The 13,020-nt window shown below is 37.3% G+C and overlaps 1 pseudogene; it reads right to left on the reverse strand.

The window, feature by feature from the left end:
* Window positions 1-1,611: 1,611 nt before the first annotated feature.
* LOC120115274 lies at window positions 1,612-11,744 on the reverse strand (annotated as a pseudogene).
* Between the last annotated feature and the right edge of the window lie 1,276 nt (window positions 11,745-13,020).

Genomic DNA, 13,020 nt, shown 5'->3' on the forward strand with positions numbered 1-13,020 from the left:
GCGATTCAACATTCCTTTTCCCTGGTCATTTGCATAACATGCAGCAGGGAGAATAATTCAACACCAAAATAGTTCTGAGACATGGACTTTTGAAATCTTTATTAACTGAAGCTTATTATCACACGTAGAAGTTAAACCCAAATATATTTATGGTGAAAGGTTAAACACCTACGATGTGGCATACAACAAAATAAGATCAACTAGAAAAAAAATGGAACATATTTATTCTGCTTCCTGGTTTAGACTCGTAATCAATTAAAGTCCAGTCAAATGGCTCAAAATGGAAAAAGAAAGTTCTAGCAGTTTCGTAAACTAAAATCGGGCTTCTATGAATCCCCATGCAAATCATAACAAAACCCAATACCACATTAAATAGCCTTTACAAAGATTAGTCATGTTGAGAGGCAGAATGGCCCAAAAAGCTCAGTAATTTTCCCCATTGCAGGGTAGAGCTCTACAGTGGCATTTTGGCTATAAAAATGACATTCTTGCTTGAAATAAGCTGAGGAATATAAAATGAAGTGCAACATGTAAATTTTCTGAAATTTCAAATTGTCACTTTTTTCAAATTAAAGAAACAAATAGTGCATATGGACGTAATGAAATTTGACTATTCCCATTTGAAATGGGTTTATTGATAAATACAAAAGAATGCCAACGTTCAGATATTTCACATCATAACCATTAATAATTATCAGAGGTTATGTTTAGGTTTGTATTTCACATCAAAGTCGGAGAAGGTGTTGGGAGTTAGGGCAATAACTTCCTCTTCTGACTGAACGGATATTGAAATCAAGAATAGGAGGAGGAGAACAGAGAAACTACAGGCGTTTTTCATGACTGGTGAACGTAATTGTGCCGGCGACCTTTGTTTTTCTTCTTCGGATGGAATCGAAAAGGAGATGGAGATGGAGAGATTTGGGAATTTTCTCACTTCCCAGTTCAGCCAGGGCAAAAGAACTGAAGCAACATGGCATGTGCTTTATCACGTGACCCATTCTCCTTTTCATGGACCTGTCAAAGGCCCTTATCCTCAGCCAGGTCCGAGTTGGGGTACGCGAGTCAGGGATTTCGATTAATTCGGTTGTTACGCTTAAATTTACCATAGTTTTCTACTAGCTTATGTCTCTTACATATAGGTTTTTAGTCGATAACAATGCACAAGCAAGTTTTATTTAAAAAGATATTTGATAGATCTATGTGAACCATTGCATAAAAACTGAAAGTTCAATTATTAAATTATCGGGATATAAGATTATCAGAATATTATATTATTTAACATATTACTGAGACTGTTATATTATCTTGTTTGATTTATTTGATAGGGGTATGATTATAATGTTTGGTTGATAAAATATAAGATAAGAAAAATATATATTTTACCAAGTTATCCTTGATATATATATTTTTAACAAGTTAAAATCTTAATATTAAAGTCAAAATGTTCACATAAAAGTTCATAGAAAATAAAATTTTATATTATCTAATGTATATATATTCAGTAAAATTTGTACTCAAATAACTTGATATATATATTTTTTATTTCTTTATTTCTTTAAAAATACATAAACATACTTACACTAATATAATTATGTGTTTACTTTTAGTATTAATATATTGATAGATGTACATACTCACACTGGTGTAAGTATGTATTAATTGCTAAGATATTGAGAGATGTACATACTTACACAGATGTACAAAACAAGATTAGAAGAGTATGGTGAAAAGCAGGATTAGAGTCATCTGTAGAACAGCCAGTCGTCGTAGTCAACATCCTCTTCATCAGAGACTTCTTCCTCTTCATCAGAATCTCTGTTTCCATACCAAATTAAATCCTCCTCCCAAAGTGGACAAGAACAAGTTGCCTTTTTGTTCTTCCACTCAGCACCACAATTATAGCAAAACTCGTTCCCACATCTGCCAAAACAAAGCGACCATAAGTACGTAAACACTATGGATACGACACATGCATGCTGCCAACACGAAGACAAGTCTATGGGAAACTTTCAAGACGTGTGTGTGTGTGGGACACAATGAAGACACAAGTATTCAAGGCACTGGTGCTGAATGTTGAAACCCATACAGACACGTGATGAGATCTCTTGTATGGACAAATACTTCAAAAGAAATAACAGAAAAGAACCTAAAAAGCCATAACCAAAATGAAATACCTGCAAGTCATGTGGTAGCAACCCTCAGAAAGTTCTATCATGTGGTTGCACTTCACACACTGGCGCCACAAGTTCATACTTGCAAGTGACTTCAGCTTAAGATCTGCTGCGGGAAGGGGATTCTTTCTTTTGTAATCTTCACATGTCATGCTACTGTGCCAAGGAACCTTGCAGTTGATACAGAAAAGGCCATGACATTTAAGGCATTTCCTGGCACCGGATCTTTCAATACCGACAAGTGCATCCTTAGCATATTCTGAAACCTCGCTTCTCGACATTAAGGTCGAGCACCTAGGATATGGGCAATAAACTTTCTCTGTGACAGGAATTGAAGCCTCCTTCATTCGTTGTTTCAATGTCTCAATCATTTTAGGGGTCATGAATTTTCTGCAGCTGTCAACAATAAGCTCAGACTTACAGCCCTCGTGAGGACATTTGGGCAACATTCCATGTAACAACTTTACCTCCACAAGCTGTTTCATACAAGAAAAGCAGTATCGATGCATGCATCCATCAACTGAAAACATGCTCCCAGAATCAACATCTTCTAAGCATATAACGCAAGTCTCTTTCACTGTCTTGCTTTCATTTTGCTCTAAAAGACGAGAGACCTGAGATAATATTGCTTCCCTTGCAAGTTTAAATGCATATTTAACATCATTTCGCGCGACAAGTGTAGGGCTGCAACAAGTAAATTTTCTTTGAAGAAGTAATACTTGATTAACTAACATCAAAATCTTCCTCTGCTTTGGCAGCCATCTCCGAGTAACCTGTATTGCCATATACATCAAGGAACAACATTTTTCTTGGCTCTTTATTTGAGAGTAAAGAGGTTTCACAAGGTTTTATTGAATTACAATGAACAAATACAATTAAAACCAAGTATGATCAATCGTGTTCTTTCAATCTTGTGACATGAATATCTGACATTACTTAATCAAAGCTAATATTTTATCAACCAAAAAACTTAAATGGCCCAATAAAGCAATTGACAGGAAAAAAATGAGTGAGAGAGAGAAAAACGTAGAGAGAGAGAATTTTAAAAAAAGTCAGTTCCCGATGAGTGTTGGTCGGCGTTTATCGACAATCTGAGCAGGAGGGTTTCTCGTCATACTCTTAAGGAATTATTCTTAGTCCATGGTCCGGTTATGAGAGTTTTCATTCCCAATCAAATTAGAAATCCTAAGTACAGATTTTCCACCTTTGCTTTTGTTCATTTTAAGAGGGAGGAAGATTTAAGGAGGGCTGTTGATGAGTTAAATGGGGTTGTGATTGATGGAAGGAAGATCTTAGTTAGTCCTGCCAGATTTAAGGATGATCGTTCAAGGTCAAGGGTGGTGCTTACTTCTTCAAACGAGGCTTCAGGTCAGATTTTTGCAGATTCTTCGAAATCAAGAGAAAGAGAAAATATTATCAGAAGTAGAAGGGACGATAGAACTTATAGGGATGCTCTGATGTCAAATGGGATTACAAGGGGGTATAAAGAACTATTGTCTGAGGATGTCCAAAGGAGGAATGTCAAGAAAAACATTATGGAGATGCATATTCCATCAGAAAGTGCCAATTGGGTGAAGAGGTCGTTAACAGGGATTATCAATACTCGTTTCAAGTTGAGTTCATTCGGAATGCCTTATTTAAGGAAGGCTATGATGTTCAAATTGCTAGATGGGGTTATGTTTGGAACTCTTGCGTTTTAGTTCTCAATTCCCATGAGGAGATGCTGGATTTATGGAGCAAAAAGGAAGAGGTTTTAAAACAGTGGTTTGAACGAGTGGAACCTTTACTGAATGAGGCCGGAGTTCCCATGGCCTTCTGCATGACAGAATTAATAGGGGTTCCTTTGTTATGCTGGAATGAATCTTTCTTTGAGAAAATGGCTGGGAGATGGGGCAAAGTGGTAGGTATTCATGAGAGTACAAGGAAAAGAGAAGACCTTACAATGGCAAGAATTTTATTGAGGGTGGAAAGCCCCTTTGATGTTCCAGAGGTGATCACTCTTGGATCTTATGGAAGATCATTCAAAGTAAGTATTAAGATTGGATCAGCAAGTGAGTATTCAAGTTCGTTTTCAGTAATTTTCCGGTGGAGGATTCCGATGAGGCATTTTCTGAAGAAATTAGGTCTGAGGAGGAGGTAGACAGGCTGTTGTCAGATCATGGGGAAGGGGAGGCAGGTGCAGCAAGGAAAAATCGTCTGTCAGTGGACAATTGGATTGAGCAGGGTGTGTTCAGTGGTTCTGGAGGAGTTAGTGAGAATAGACAGCTAGCTAGGCTTCCCTTAGATAGGAAAGGTATTAAATGTAGTATGCCAGAAAGTCAAAAGGTTGGGAGTCTACAAGTTGGTGAGTTTGCAGGTTTGGGGATTAGAAGTCAACATTATTCGGCTGATGGTCTCAAGCCCATTCTGAAAATTCTGGGCAGTCTGGGTCAAAAGATTTTTCGGGTTTCATTTCTGGGCCTGCATATATAGTTAATAAGTTTGGGGATTTTGTGGAGAACCTTAATTTAGATGGGAAAAACAGGAAATCGTTTAAAGTATTGGAGAAGAGCCCAATTACAGAGAGGTGGTTAATGCAGAAATAGAGGCTGAAGAATAAAGTTTAAGGTTGGTTGATCCGGTTACAACTAATTTAGGAAACATCTCAAGGGGGAGACAGTTACACCGCTCTAGAAGAAAGGTCTCATCTGAGAGTGAGGTGCTGGAAACTAGAAGTTTGAGCAGTTGCAAAAGGGTCTATAGCAGGTCGAGGGATAGAAGATATTGGTATGGAGATTTGTTGAACTTTACGAATGAAAAAGGTGGCACCAAGGTGGGGCAGAGGAAGTTGGATGTGGACTCCAGCATTGCAAATCAGATTTGTTTTTCAACAGAGCTCATTGCTGATGGGAGTCTTCTTCCTAGCTCTGTTAATGGTCTTGGGGATGGGACCGTAGAGCGGGAGATTGAAGGTTACTGTTCTGAAGGTGAATGCTTAAGACCCAAATCTGGTTTGTTAATTAGAAGGAAGAGGAGAGCTAGAAGGATCCTGTTTCGAGAAGCTCTTGACCAGGTGAGCATTGATACAGCATCCTCCTCAGCTTTCTCGAGTTTATTGAAAGAAGCTGTTGAAACTTGGGAGGTTAGTAAGCTTTTGGGAGTATCTTTTAAGGAAGGGAAAGAAGCATTTTTGGAAAAAATCATAGCTCTAGAGAAAGGCTTGATTGGGATTAATCAAGGTTTGGTTGATTGAGGGTTTTGTTTGTACCTTGTTCCCTTTATGAAGATGTCAAAGTTAGTAATATGTTCATGGAATGTTAGGGGTCTGGGGAAAAATGAAAAAAAGAGGGCTGTTCAGAATTTAGTCACTAGCTTAAATCCTACTTTCCTTTGGTTGCAAGAAACTAAGACTGAAAAATTTAAGAGGTCTTTCTTTAGGAGAAGTGGGATTAATAAGCTTAAAGGAGTTTTGGAATCTCCTTCAGTTGGATCAGCGGGGGGCCTGTTGTGTTGTTGGGATGACAATATCTTTGAGTTGGAGAGTCAGTTTATTAGTAGGAGATTTATAGCTACCTTTGGTAAATTCCGGAATAAAAACTTCAGTTGTGGTTTCATTAATGTATACGGTCCAGCAGTGGAGGAAGAGAAAGCTGGTTTTTTTGAAGAATTAAGCAGTTTTCTTAGTGGACAGAATTTTCCAGTTTGTGTGGGAGGGGACTTCAATGTTTATTTACAAGAAAATGAGAAGATGGGCAGAGGCCAAAGTAGGAGCTCAATGGAGATCTTTAATGACTTCATTCTTCATACGGGCTTAATTGATCTTCCTTTGAATGGGGGAAGGTTCACTTGGTGTAATAACCAAGAGAATCCCACGTTTGTAAGATTAGATCGTTTTTTGGTTGACAGTCAATTTCTAGCGTTATTTCCGGACATTTCACAGTCTCTTTTACCAAGATCATTGTCAGATCACAATGCCATAATTCTTGTGAATAAAGGAGTGGACTGGGGTCAAAAACCGTTCAGAATGTTCAACTATTTGATGGATGAGGAGGGTTTTGAGGATATGGTTATTTCTTCTATTCAGAGTTCTAAGAAAAGTCAGAAGAAGGCAGGTGCTTTTAGTCTTTTAAGGAGTGCCAAACATGCAATTAAAAAGTGGTCTGGAAACAGAGATAAGTATCCAGGAGACTTGATTTCTGAGTTAGAGAAGAAAATTTCGAAGATAGAGGCTGATATTCAACAAAAGCAGGGTGCTGTCGATAGTGAGGTATTAACTGAGTTGAATAATTGTAGAGCAGAATTGTGGAAGCTGCACAAGATCCAAGAGCAGATTTGGTTTCAGTATTCGAGATCTAAATGGATTGAAGACGGGGATCGCAACACTAAATACTTCCATTCCTGTGCTACGGTTAGGAAGAAGAGGAATGCACTGGTGGCACTTAATTTTAGAGGAGAAATAGTTGAAGACCCAATTGCTATTAAGGACATTGTGAAGGATTATTTTTTAAGATCTACAATAACCGATCTACTCTAGAAATTGATGAATTAAATCTGGATTTTTCCAGAATTTCTTTGGAGCAGAATCAGTTCTTAGAGCAGGAATTTTCAGAGGAGGAAGTTTGGGATGTTGTGAAGTCTTGTGGAAGTAACAAAGCTCCGGGTCCCGATGGCTTAATATGGGTTTTTTCAAGAGGTTTTGGCAGGTACTTAAGGAAGATATTATGACCTTCTTTAAGAAGTTTTACTTGGGAAAGGATTGGGAACATGGAATAAATCACACTTTCATCACTCTTATTCCGAAAATTTCAAACATTGGTGGTTTGGACGATTTTAGACCTATTAGCTTAGTGGGTGGTTTGTACAAGATCCTCTCTAAATGTCTGTCAAGGAGACTTAGGAGCTGCATTTCAGATTTGATCAGTCCATGTCAATTCGCTTTTATTCCCGGTCGACAAATCTTGGATTGTTCCCTTATAGCCAATGAAGGGATTGACTTTTGGAAGAAGAATGGTTTAAAAGGATGTGTTTTTAAAGCTGATTTCAAGAAGGCATATGATACTCTTGACTGGCCTATTTTGTTCAGAATTATGAAGGAAATGGGATTTGGTTCTAGATGGATAGGGTGGATTTCGAAGTGCATCACTTCAGCAACTGTTTCAGTCTTGGTGAATGGGGTTCCAACCGAGGAAATCCCAATGGCTAAGGGTCTTCGTCAAGGCTGTTCGTTGTCTCCGTTGTTGTTTAATATAGTTGGGGAACTATTGAATTTATTGATACTTAAAGCTGTTTCAGGGTGTCTCTTTTCGAGTTTGATGATTACAAATGGGGAGAAGAATTTTAATTTAACACATCTACAATTTGCTGACGACCTTATAATATTCTGTGGTGCGTCGACAAAACAGATCTTGAATGTGAAGAGGGTGCTTCGAGTGTTTGAGATTATTTCTGGACTTCAGTTGAACTTGAAGAAGTGCAAATTGTTTGGGGTGAATTTAAGGGAAGAGGAAATTAAGGATTGGGCAGCTACGATTGGATGTTCAGTGGGTTATTTTCCCTCTGAATATTGGGACTCCCTCTTGGTCCACACAGGAATTCTAACATTCTGTGGGATCCAGTGGTTCAAAGCTTCAATAAGAGGTTAGCAGGCTGGAAAGGCTCTTCTTTGTCACTGGCGGGCAGGCTGGTTTTGATTAAATCAGTCCTATGTTCACTTCCTATATACTATTTGTCATTATTTAAGGTACCAGCTTCAGTATACAAGACCCTAAACTCTATTATGTCAAATTTTTTATGGGGTGGAGGAGGTGGGAGAAAGAAAATCCATTGGGTAAGCTGGTCCAACGTTTGTAAACCAAAAATTGAAGGAGGCTTGGGAGTTCCTAATTTAAATACGATGAATAGGGCTTTATTGGAAAAGTGGGCTTGGAGGTTTGCTATGGAGAGGAAGGCAGTTTGGAGGGAAATGATTTGCACTAAATACAAATTGGATTCTTCATTGATGCAGCTTGATAGTAAGGTTTCTCCTAAATCTTCTTGGATATGGAGATCTTTGGTGATAATCATTTTAAAGCTGATTCGATGGGCTGTAGTATCAGAAGCAATTATAGCTACAAAATTGGCAATGGGAGGAATATTCGGTTTTGGCAAGACAATTGGGCATTGGATCATCCTTTGAGGGTCATGTTCCCTAGACTATTCTCTATTGCAGTGAACAAAACTGGAAGATTATTTCAGTTTGGGGATTACAGTTCTGGGGGCTGGTTTTGGAACGTCCAGTTGAGAAGGGAGTTGAATGACTGGGAATTTGAACAATGGTTAAACTTGATGGCTGTTATTTCAGAATTTTCTGTTTCTACTGATGCGGTTGATGGACTGTTGTGGAAGGGGAATGGAGAAGGGGTTTTCAATGTTAAATCATGTGCCAATCTATATTATTCGGGTATTTCTGATTTGGAGGAAGCTAATTTTTGGAAATCTATTGTTTGGAGGGGCATGCTGCCTCCAAGAGTGGAGACTTTTCTTTGGCAAGTTATCTTAAAGAAGCTGGCAGTGAAGACAGCTCTGGTTAAGAGAGGTGTTCAGGGCATAAATGATTCTATGTGTCCTTTTTGTAATCTAGAAGAAGAGTCTTCATCTCATCTATTTTTTTCATGTTCGGTTGTTTGGCCAATATGGACTAAATTCATGGGTTATTGGAATTTTCAGTCTGTTTTTCATGAAGATGCAAAAAAATTCCTAGTAGCATGGACTAACCTAAAGACCAACTCTCTGATGTGGTCATTTATCCCTGGAGTGGTCTTATGGACAATATGGAAAACTAGGAATTATATAGTGTTTGAAGGAGGGAAGTTTGATCGAGCAGAAATATTCTATCTAGCTAGGTGCAGGCTTGCTTCATGGTTTCTAGCTAGGGAAACTCAGATTTCTATTTCCAAGGATGCTCTTATTGCCGACCCGTCCTTAGTGGATTCTTGCTCGTCTTATACTAATCGGATTTCATCTAAGGTTCCTTGGTCCCCTCCTCCAGAAGGTTTTATTAAACTTAATGTGGATGCGGCTACTTCTAGCGATTGGAAGAGGAGTGGTTTAGGTGGCGTTCTGAAAGATAGTTCTGGTTCGATTCTCGGCTCCTTCAAAGACCTGCTGGTCCGGGACCTCCAACTTTGATGGAATTGAAAGCTATCCTAAAGGGGTTATTTTATTATGAATCTATTCGCCACAAATTTAAAGAGAGATTGATTATCGAGAGTGATAGTAAGGTGGCAATTGGTTGGGTCAAGGATGTTGGTTCTTGTCCTGTCGTTTATGTTCAAGTTGTTAAGGAAATTATTCAAAAGCTTAGTGTTTATGAAGGTCTTATTAGATGGGTTAGTAGAACAGCCAATATAGAGGCGGATGTTCTAGCTAAGTCTGGTATTGGTTGAGTATTATGTTCTATTAAGGGCTGGTTCTTTTTGGCTTTTTATCTCTGGAGGGAGATTAGACATTGTATTACTTTGTAATGTTTTAAGATTAATGAACTCCTAGGGCACTCTTTTCCTCCTTCCGCTGATTAAGGAACTATTTTCAAGTTCCGTTAATCATGAAGGGGGTTTTTAGTGAGGCCTACTATTCCTATCAAAAAAAAAACTTAAATGGCCCAAGCTTAGGCACATCATAACCTGATTTTAATTAAAACAACTGGTCAACAAGATGGTACCAAAACTTGTAGTCAGATATAAGCAAGACAGTAACTTGGCATGTGTATTACCAGCTATATACATGGTTAAAGAGTGTTTCACCAATGTTTTGACACTTTACAACTGAGTTTTCGCATGTGTAATTGCTTACCTTCAGAACACCATACCTTCTCTATAGTTTGCCACATTTTATCCAATTTAAAATCCTAGTACTTATTTTCCAAACAAGATAACCTCACCAAATTCTCAGTGACCCTGAAATGATAAAACTAATAGATAAACACATATGATCGACAATAAAAGATAAAATTTCCACAAGAGTCAAGTCGGTTCCAGCATTTCCACTAGCATGTCTACTACAAATAAAATGAATCAAGGACTAAAATGCTATACTAACCTAACCTCTTTATTCCCTATAGAAACCTAAAACTACAAATATCATCTTTCAAAAAACTATGTACTACATACTTCAGGCAATCAATTCTTAAAATTTTCTTGTGCTATCATTGGAAACATGAAATTGAAAAAATGTATAAGGATTTCATATGCCGAAAAGGCTGTGAGAATGAAATGTATGCATCGTGTATTTAGTTATGATTTAAGATGATTATACATTTAAAGAGGTTGAAAGTAAATGCTTTTACCACATAATCTACCAGATGAATCTAAAATACAACAGGTTAAAATAAGGCCTAAAAAAGGAAAAAAAAATTGGTTGTAACCAGAAAATTTACCAATAGGGTAACTTCTTAGAGAAATTGGGTATCATTTCATATAAATTGTATAACCATTCCAGATGCAACTTAATAGTTACCATCAAGACATTCTTCGTTGTATCCGAACTTATTACAAATCCTGTAACTTTTCAGAGTAGATATGTAACATTTTACATTAAAACCCTAATGTTATCAGTTATAACCGAAATTATTATCAATTGTATAATTTTTTAGGTTGGACTGACCCAAATTAGCCTTAGGTTAGGCCACCGCACACCAGAACTACACTAATCTACACGGTATTCAAAATCCATGTTTTCAAATGAATGCAACATCACATTTTACCAAGATTAGCAAGCAGCGGGAACATATATAAATAGACAAACTCATATATATATTGAAACAAAATGGTAAAAAGGATGAAAAAGAACTTACGAATTGATAAATGGGGTAATAATCACAGTAGAATTCAACCCTGCCAAGCTCCAAAGACAAAGCAGCGTCAAGCCCTTCGATCAACGCCTTAAGCTCAACCGTTTGTTTGCTCAACCCAACACCAACTAAAGGCTTTGTAATTTCCAAGATCAAATTATCCCTAAAATCACAAATCGCAACGCCGATACCCGCGTAATTCGACGCCTTGTCTTTAACCTTTTCTTCACTAATCAACCCCTTAAAGTAAATACGAAACTCGCACACATCGTCGTCGGAAACATCATCGACGAAGTCCATTTCGCAGTCGGTTCCATCCAACCACAGGTCCTTAGAACACCCTTCACCGAAAGGACGTTCAAAGCAATCGCCCCAGTTCGCCCAGACTTCTTCCGGGATTTCCGAAATCCGACGCGCGAATCTCGTCGTGGACTCGACGCTTGAGGTCTTCTTTGAGTTTCTGGGTTTCGAGGAGGAAGCACTTGTGATCGAGCGATTCTTGTTGGAGTTTGGATAGATCTTGGGACGTTAAGGAGAAAGCGGAGTCGGTTTGAATAGGGGGCTGGGGAGGCAGATGCGGCGGCTGTGGTTGGGAAGTGTGGATAGAAAGGGAAGCGGAGAGGGCTTCTTGTAGTTGGAGATGGAAGGCAAAGTCGAGATCGGACTCGAGTGAATGGGCGGCCATGAGCTCATTGTGTTGCAGTGAAAATAAAGGGTTGAGGTTCTCGTCGTCGCTGCCGTCGTTGCCGTTAGCAACGAATTGTAATTGGGCGTCGATTGGGTTAAATAAATAAATAAATTGGTTTTAGTCCTTAGTCCATTCGTAACTGAGAAGTAGAATTAGGGGTAAGCGTGAGTCGGGTTTGAGACGGGTTTAGACTAATCCAATTAGACCTAAAATTTTTATATCATTTATCCAATTCGATCCGATTTAAAAAATATATACCTTTCATCCGATTTAAATCCGATTTGACTTTTTGAGATAAAATTCGAACCTGATCCGAAATAAATAAAAATATTATTTTTTCAATAAAAATATTATTTTTTCAATAAAAATATTGATTTAATTGAAAAAATAATATATAGAGGGATATTATGTAATAATTATTAAATATATAAGGTAAAATTATATTTTTTTCGGGTCGAGTCGGATCGGATATTTTTCTCCCTAACCTCGAATCTAACTCTACCCGAACATCACCTTTAAAAAAATCTGACATGACCTGTCTCAAACCTAAATTTTTAAAAAAAACCCAACCCGATCGAATCAGGTCGGAATCTGTCGATTCGGGCCCATGCCCATCCATAAGTAGAATGTCTTGCTAATGTATGCTTCCTTTGGCCCACTTCTAACTATATTTTTCAAATCCAACCAGCCCTTGCATTATGCTATATTTTTAGGCCACTTCTAAGTATATTCTTTCCGAAACAAAAAAAATAAGATTATAGTATTTGATTAGAAATCAAAGTTTAATTAAATATATTATTAAATTGGTTGTGTGATATATTCTTTTGGGTAAATTTACACATTTTGTACTTAAATTATCAGTTTTGATCCGTTTTAGTATATAAACTTTCATTTTTTTCGAAAGTATATCTAACGTTTAGTTTTTGTTTCATTTTATTATTCATTCGTTAAAAACTTAACGCGCTTAGTACCAAAACAATAAGTTTTGGTCAGTAAACTTTCAACTTTTTTAAAATCTAATGTTAAGTTTTTAATGGTGGTATTAAAATGAAACAAAAACTAAATGTTAAGTATGATTTTGAAAAAAAAATAAAATTTTAGTTGGTAAAATGAACTAAAACTGATAGTTTGGGTACTAAACTTGTAATTTACCCTATTTTCTTTTAGCTTAAGAGTTTTTCAGCTCTAAATAAAAATTAATCCTTACTAATATTGATCACGTTTGCTGTTAATTTTTATTGATGTAGATGAGAATCACTATGATGGTGACATGTATTACCTACACAGAGTACTTAACTGATCATTACTTTGTTTGATTTTTTTATTCAAGGAATGTGAGATTCCTATACGAATAG

Source organism: Hibiscus syriacus, unplaced genomic scaffold (genome assembly GCF_006381635.1).
Source record: "Hibiscus syriacus cultivar Baekdansim isolate YM2019G1 unplaced genomic scaffold, ASM638163v2 tig00110260_pilon, whole genome shotgun sequence".
Classification (NCBI taxonomy): Eukaryota; Viridiplantae; Streptophyta; class Magnoliopsida; order Malvales; family Malvaceae; genus Hibiscus; species Hibiscus syriacus.